This window comes from Gossypium hirsutum, chromosome A13, assembly GCF_007990345.1.
Source record: "Gossypium hirsutum isolate 1008001.06 chromosome A13, Gossypium_hirsutum_v2.1, whole genome shotgun sequence".
Classification (NCBI taxonomy): Eukaryota; Viridiplantae; Streptophyta; class Magnoliopsida; order Malvales; family Malvaceae; genus Gossypium; species Gossypium hirsutum.
Genome location: NC_053436.1, coordinates 109,475,263 through 109,483,851, shown reverse-complemented (window position 1 = coordinate 109,483,851; position 8,589 = coordinate 109,475,263). Strand labels below are relative to the sequence as shown.

General features: G+C 34.6%; 1 pseudogene; it reads right to left on the bottom strand.

Annotated features, from left to right (window-relative positions):
• Window positions 1-508: 508 nt before the first annotated feature.
• Window positions 509-8,129, bottom strand: LOC121212634 (protein DETOXIFICATION 16-like; annotated as a pseudogene).
• Window positions 8,130-8,589: the final 460 nt, after the last annotated feature.

The window sequence follows — 8,589 nt, the reverse complement described above, 5'->3', positions numbered from 1 at the left end:
TCAGCCTTTTATTTGTTTTAATAGGAGATCTAATAGGTGTCCGATCACACCTAGGAAAAAAGATCGGTGGCGACTCCATGTTTATTTCAAAAATCAAACGTCAAATTTTAAACTTTTTTTTCAATAAATCGCCACAATTAGCGACCAACCGAGAGTAAAATTTTTACGTCGCTACAATAATTACAAACACACAAAAAAGTTCAGTGACTAATTAAGTAATTTACCATTATATATAAAGCATCCAACCCTTTAAATGACAAAATTTTGAAGCAACTTGCACCTTTTGTTTTGCTGCTATAAATATAGAAAATAGCAAAGGAAGAAATTGTTTGGACCTATATGCATCATACAATGTATTTTGTATTTTTTTTAATTAAATTTCAGTCAAATTTATCACAATATTATAAACTAAAAGCATCTAAATCTGGGTTTTAGTGCACTAGATTTCCACAATTTAATTTTAAATTCATTTTTTTAAATGGAAAATAAAAAAACATTGACCAATTTATAAACAGTCCAAATATTTTGATTATTTTATTTTTTATTTTTTAATAATTTTATTATAAATTCTAATTGTATCCATTAATATCTGGAATTGTTCATAGTTTCTCTTCAAAACTCATGAATAGAACAATAATGCGCTTTAATACATTTGTACCCACGCCTTCTTACATTGATAACAAAGCATATACCAATTGAACTAAGAGGTAATCGAAATGCACTTTGTGGCAATAATGCATAACAGTACAAGTCAATCTCTCCTCTTTATGATAACATTGCACCCCATGAATTTGTTGCTCTATTAACAGCTTTCTTTGCCTGCAAATAGACAAAAAAAAATTTAATATTACATATATATATGTAAATATATATCATAATATATATAGGGATACAGTAATATTTAATATTTAATTTTCGCAATTTTTTCCAATTAGATTCTTGAATTATTTTTTAGTTCATATTAATTTCTAAGCTTAACAATTTTTCTCAATTTTGATCTATATTAGGACATGACATTATAAGATTATACCATGTCATTATCATAACTTTTTAAGTGATGACGTGATACAATATCAGAGTATTACGTTATCATTCGGATCAAAACTGAAAAAATTTGACAAATCCCTATATTAATATGGACCCAAAAAAATTCAATGACTAAATATTACTTTATCCCATAAATATATATATATATACACACACATGATTTATCTAGCTAGCAAAAGTGAGCTTTACTTACTTCTTCCTCCCATTTAATGTTTAGAGTTACTATGGCTAAACATATTGCTTGCACAAAAAGTGCCACTATTAGACCTGTCCAAAGTCCCTGCAAACAGTAATCAAAACATTATTAAAATTATTATTAAGGGTAAAATAAATATGAAAGATATCTCGATTATATTAAAAAGAATTTCAAAAAATCATTGAAAGCAACTCAACTATTACCTCCCCTCCAAGATGGTAAACAAAAGCTAGTACAACTGAACAAGGGGTACCAATAAGATGTTATGCACCCAGATTAATCCATGCCCCAATTTTTTGCCATCCACATCCCCTAGCAACCCCTGCAATATATTTTTTTTATTCGTGTACTTCTTTATTTATAGGTAATGTTGCGGAAGCGACGATAATATTAATAACAATATTATCAGAAATATTTAGATAATTATTATGCCAACAATTATACTAAGAAAATTCCCAGTTAAATTGGAGGGGTCACAATGGTCCCGCTTAAAACCCAACAACTAGACAGAACTCACTTAGATATTTATAGCAATAATAACTAAATAAATATAACCAACATAAAGCTATTAAATAAAAGCAAACAAATAAGAAATAAAATACCAGAGTTTTAACGAGGTTCGGCCAATTTAGCTTACGTCCTCGGACACTACCAAATTAATATTTCCTCTAGAAATATTACAAAGGAGAAGATTTTGGGATAATACAACCAAAGGGGGAGGGGTTCTATATATAACAAACCAAACCCCCTCCATTTCTATCTTTTCCTAATGTGGGATATTGCCAATATTCAACAAATCTCCACCTTGGCGATATTCCACATCTTCGAACATCTTCTCATAACACAAACTTCAATAGTGTCTTCAATTTTGCAACCAATCGCCTTCTTCCCTTTTGGTAGTTGTGCCAGCTTCCACATCTTGTTTTTCTCTAGAGATTGCATTTCCTCTTCCATTGCACCTAACCATCTATAATTCTCTAAACTCTGAATGGCTTCGGTGTAAGTGGATGGAATATTATCAACAACTGGAAGTGCATAAGCTACCATGTCAGTGAAACGAGCTGGTTTCTGAATTTCTCGTCTCTGCCTTCTGACTGCAATTGGCTCTGATTGCTGTTGAGGTTCTTGGGTAGAAACCTCTTCCTCATCTGACTCTGCATCTGCCAATGAAGAATCACTAGTGGTACCTTCTGCTGGAATTACCACACTCTGCTCAAACTCCACCTGCTGCGGAGTACACTCCACCTGCTGCGAAGTACTACTCACTCCTTCTGGATTTACCTTATTCAACATGGCAGATTCATGAAAGGTAACATCCCTACTGATTATCGTCTTCTTTGCCTCTAGACACCACAAACGATATCCCTTAACACCAGCATTGAAGCCCATGAATAGAGCCTTCTTTGCTCTTGGATCTAACTTTGATTCTTTCACATGATAATATGCAATAGAACCAAAAATGCGCAAGGTGTCATAATCAGTAGCAGGTTTTCCATACCATTTCTCCAAAGGAGTCTTGCCATTTATAGCAGATGATGGCAAATGATTGATGAGATGTTGAGCGTACATCACAGCCTCAGCCCAAAACTTTCTATCTAATCCAGCATTAGATAACATACATCGAACTTTCTCCACAAGCGTTCGATTCATACGCTCTGCCACCCCATTCTGTTGCGGTGTTCCACCTACGGTGAAGTGCCTTACTATGCCACAATCTTGGCATATCTTCAGGAATGGATCGCTTTTATATTCTCCACCGTTGTCTGATCGGAGAACCTTAATCTTCCTTCCTGTCTGATTTTCAACTTTAGTTTTCCACTTAAGGAAAACTTCAAGCACCTCATCTTTGTTCTTCATAGGAAACACCCAAACTCGTCTGGAAAAATCATCAATAAAGGTGACAAAATAACGTCTTCCTCCAAGTGATGGAGTCTTGGACGGTCCCCATACATCAGAATGCACATAATCCAGAATACCTTTAGTATTGTGAATCCCAGTGCCAAATTTCACCCTTCGTTGTTTTCCCAGAACACAATGCTCGCAAAATTCAAGTTTGCAAGTCTTTGTACCTTTCAATAATCCTTGCTTGGCTAGAGTTTGCAAGGATTTTTCACCAGCATGGCCCAAACGCATATGCCACAGCTGTGTTGCCTCAGCGTCCTTCTTGGTACTCGAAATTGCTGCTGCTGTTGTCCCGACCACTGTACTACCTTGGTAGTAATACAGATTGTTCTTTCTTATGCCTTTCAACATCACCAATGCTCCTGAAGTTGCTTTAAGAACTCCATCTCGTATTGTCACAACTAGGCCTTTAGATTCTAACGACCCCAAAGAGATGAGATTCTTCTTCAACTTTGGGACATATCGTACATCCCGCAAAATTCTAGTAGATCCATCATGACTCCTCAGTTTAATTGAACCTATCCCGGCTATTTTACATGTGTTATCATTACCCATGTAAACAACCCCTTCATCTAGTTTTTGAAATTCAAAGAACCATTCCCGAATGGGACACATATGATAGGAACAACCAGAATCCATGATCCACTCATCTGCATATAATGTTGAAGATGTCATACTAAGAGAAAAGTCTGACTCTGCTTCACTATTGCATTCTGCAACATTTGCATCTTGCGGAGTCTTCCCTTTTTTCTTCAATTTTGGACAATCTTTCTTCCAATGTCCTTTTTCTTTGCAAAAGGAACATTCATCTTTGGCAACAGCTCGACCTTTGGACTTTCTTCTCTTCCCATTAGACTGACTTTGCTGACGACCTCTTGTTACCAATGCTTCCACTGCTGCTTCACCTGAACCTTTCAACTTATCCTTTCGGCGTAGTTCATAGCTATACAATGCAGCAGTTACTTCATTGAAAGTTACTTCCGACTTTCCATGAAGTAAAGTAGTTTCAAGGTACTCAAACTCCTCTGGAAGCGATCCCAACAACATTAACGCCAAGTCTTCGTCTTCAAAAGTCACATCCAAATTCAACAAATCAGCCACCAGCTGATTAAAATTGGTAATGTGCTCGTTCATCGTGGTACCAGGAACATAACTGAAACGAAACAGTCTTTTCTTCATATGTAACTTATTTTGACTGTTCTTCTTCAGAAATTTCTCCTCCAATGCTTTCCACAATTTACTTGCAGAAGTCTCTTTACTGAATGTATACTTCTGCTCTCTGGAAAGACATGATCGAATTGTACCACATGCCAATCGGTTGATGGTCTTCCATTCTTTATCATCAACCCCTTCTGGTTTTTCTTCCTCAATGGCAATATCTAGACCCTGTTGAAAGAGGGCATCTAGAAGCTCACTTTGCCACATGCCGAAATGACCTGTTCCATCAAAAATTTCCACTACAAATCTCGTATTTGCAGTTCCAATCCTCGGCAAAATGTACGAAGTGGAAGTTGTTGATATGGATGGTTTTTCTTCTGTCATTTTTGCCATAGCTTCTACTTAATAGCCACCAAATGCAGAATACCCACAAGCTTTAGGAAATGTTTCTGATGTGTAAGATCAGACTAAGCTGCAAACACAGAGCATACTACAAAACCTTGGCTCGGATACCAATTGTTGCGGAAGCGACGATAATATTAATAACAATATTATCAGAAATATTTAGATAATTATTATGCCAACAATTATACTAAGAAAATTCCCAGTTAAATTGGAGGGGTCACAATGGTCCCGCTTAAAACCCAACAACTAGACAGAACTCACTTAGATATTTATAGCAATAATAACTAAATAAATATAACCAACATAAAGCTATTAAATAAAAGCAAACAAATAAGAAATAAAATACCAGAGTTTTAACGAGGTTCGGCCAATTTAGCTTACGTCCTCAGACACTACCAAATTAATATTTCCTCTAGAAATATTACAAAGGAGAAGATTTTGGGATAATACAACCAAAGGGGGAGGGGTTCTATATATAACAAACCAAACCCCCTCCATTTCTATCTTTTCCTAATGTGGGATATTGCCAATATTCAACATAAACTACACTCAAGGTCTTATTTAACATATTCAAGATCATTAAATTATTCTTAATTTTATGTTTTGAGCATTAAATTTTAAAAAGTTACAAAATGACTCTTAAACTATTCAAAATCTTTCATTTAAGTTATTGGGCTGTTAAACTTGTTGTATAGCTTTCCCTATTCGCACCACCTGTACCATTATTTTCTATACTTCAATTTTTTTTTCATGAAACAATTTTGAACGTCACACATCTGCAAACCAAAATCCAAACAATTTTATTCTTCGACCATCGATATTGATTGTAAGATTGACTTCGATTTAAAGTATATTATTCTTCTCGTCGATGGGTACTAATTCATTGTGGCTTAAATAAAATTTTTTGAATAGTTCAATGATCATCTTGTAATTTTTTTAAATTGAGTAATCTAAACATAAACTTATTAATAGTTTAATAAGTAGAGTTTACCCTTTACTTTTTATTTTTTGGATACATTGGCATAAATGGGTAAAACTAGTAAGTTGGGGGCACACTAACCTGTAAGTACAGATTGAATACCATCAATAAGATGGGAAGCAGCAATGAGCAGCAACATTTGTCCTACGTATTTCACCACTTGCTCATCTTTGCTATAGAGATAACCCCAATATTTTCGACCCGAAATCATGACGGTGCCCATCAAGGTTCCTTCAGTGACCACCATCAACAACGTAACACAGATCGCTAGTCGAGCGGCCCGCGGTCACCCGGCTCCTAGTTCATTGGAAGATCTTGTGCTGATCAAAGAATATGAACAAAAAGAAGCAATTAAACCGCATGAAGTTATTGAAAGCTCACCTTACTGCAGCACTAAGTCCAAGGGGTATCATATAAATTGTTGAACATGTATTAAGGCTGAAAGAGTAACAGATTCACAATTGGTGAATGATGTTTGATGACATTATTGGAGGCCCTTATATTTGGAGTCAGATTGTATTTTACGCACTCAATTAAAAAAAAGGCAAATTAGCCCCTATACATTAGATCAAAAAACTAATTGATCCTTTCTAGTAAAAATTCTATCCCTTGGTATTCTTATAAATTGGTGTAGCGCACAAAATAATTAAATAGTGACGTGCTGTGCCATATATACCTCAAACTGGCATACAAAGACCAGTTTTTAACAGTGAAAATAGATAACATTTTTAATAAAAGGATCGATTTATTCTTGGATCTAACGTACAATGACTAATTTACCCATTTTTTTGAGTTGAGTGAACCAAAATACATTCTGATTTCTAGTAAAGGGCTCTGTGATACATTTACCTAATTTAAAGGTATCGCATTTAATGGAATGGGATATAAACCTGATTGCCAAAACTGAAGTTTCAAGCTTTGGATTTGGAAGCAAACCAGATAAAAGGACCATCATCTCAAAGGACCAGATTTCCAGGCTGTTCCGGAACATGTACAGACGGATTTACAGTTACAATCAATACATTCATATAACTATGACCATAAACAATCATAATCACCTGAGCATTATAGCTGAAGGAATTGATAGTTTCAAGAACTTAAGGATACCATAGAAAGCTTCCATGGAGTAACCTGTCCAAGTTTTCTTACAAGAAGGAGAGGTTCTGACATACAATACTAGAAGCAGAGCATTAGTCCAGTACGAGAATGCGTTCGCCAAAGCGACGCCTTTGTTTCCGAGACCGGACTTGAACACCAGTATCCAACAAACAAGGATGTGAAGTAATGTTGTGAATCCTGAGATTATCATCATGGGAACCACATTGTTTTGAGCTTGTAAGAACCTGATATGGCATTCCTGGATGGCGAAACCGAAGATGCTTGGCAACATGAAACGAGCGTATTTACCGGCTTCGGCCGCTATTTCCGGGTCTTGTCCGAAGAATAAAAGGATGGAAGGAGCATTGGTCCATATAAATGCCAAGGGAATGCTGGCTGTTAGTAGAACAAGCAAGGACCCTTGCAAGTGAATACCAAGCATGTGATACTGTTTTGCTCCAAAAGACTGACCACAAAATGTATCTAATGCACTTGCCATTCCCCTCTAAACCATCACAAGGGGGAAAACATTAGAACTAGAAGGTGAAATTCTACTATTAGTCCATGTACTGCACATAAGTTATAGATTTAGTGTTTACATTTTAATTTGATAAATTTTAGTCCCTAACTGTTAAATTTATTTGGTTAAATTATAATATTAATCCTATACTATTTGTAAAATTGTAAATTTAGTCCATATTTTTCTAATTAGATAATTCTTAGTCACTATATTTTTTGAATATCAAAATTTCAATTTTGATAAAAACAACTATCGTTAAATAATTGGCTTTCTGTGAGTGAAATTAGTAAACTAACATAACATCAAATATATATATATATATACACGATAATATGTTTGGCTTAAATAACAAGATTTTAACTTAATAGGATTAATACTGAAATTAAAGAAAAGAAAGGACAATTAAACACACGCTTGTGTTCAAGTGAAAAGGGTACTTACCAGCAAGCTAAAACCAGTAACGGAAGCAAAGGAAGTAGCCATTGAAGCACCAGAAAGTGGAAGCTTACCAAGATGACCCACAAACATTACTGATATAAGCTGCAAAGCAAATACCAAGAAATTGACAGATACAAGAGGGCCAGCTAACAGGAGCTGCTTTTTAACCTCGCCCAATATCTCATCTTTGGCAAATCCCTGTTGAGATTGAGGAATTAGTGGGGATTCAAGGCAGTCCCTTTGCTCTTCAAGGTTCTCCATGTATTTGTTTGTTCCCCAAGAAAGCTCTGGTTTTGCAGAGCTAATGTGGGAAAAAAGAATCAAAGTGATTCCATAAAAAAACAAAAATGGCTACAGATATTATGAGTAGCGAGAATCGAGCTGACTCATCACTAGCACGCTTTTCTTTTGTCCTAATTGAAAGAAATATAAATTGATTTATTTCGTCACTCTGAACATTTGATAAGGTCAAAGATTTGAATAGATAAAAATATTAAAATTCAGTTCAATAATTTATTTCAATTATAGCAAGATAAATTAATATTTTTTATAAATTTGAGTTTTTCTTATTAGGAATGAAGTTAGTGTACTGAATTCAGACTCTTACAAAAATAATCTAAATTTGAATAAAAAACAAAGAGGAAGGGTAGATTGAAAGATCAAAGGTTTGAAGTTGACTAGATAAATATTGAAGACTTGAAATTAGCTAGATAAAGATCAAATTATTTTTTATATTGTTAAAATCTATATTTATTTTAATTTTAATTTTTAATTTTTGATTTATCTAGTAATAATTTTTAAGAAAAATCTAGCTAAATTTTAGCACTGGAATTATGTATAGTAGAC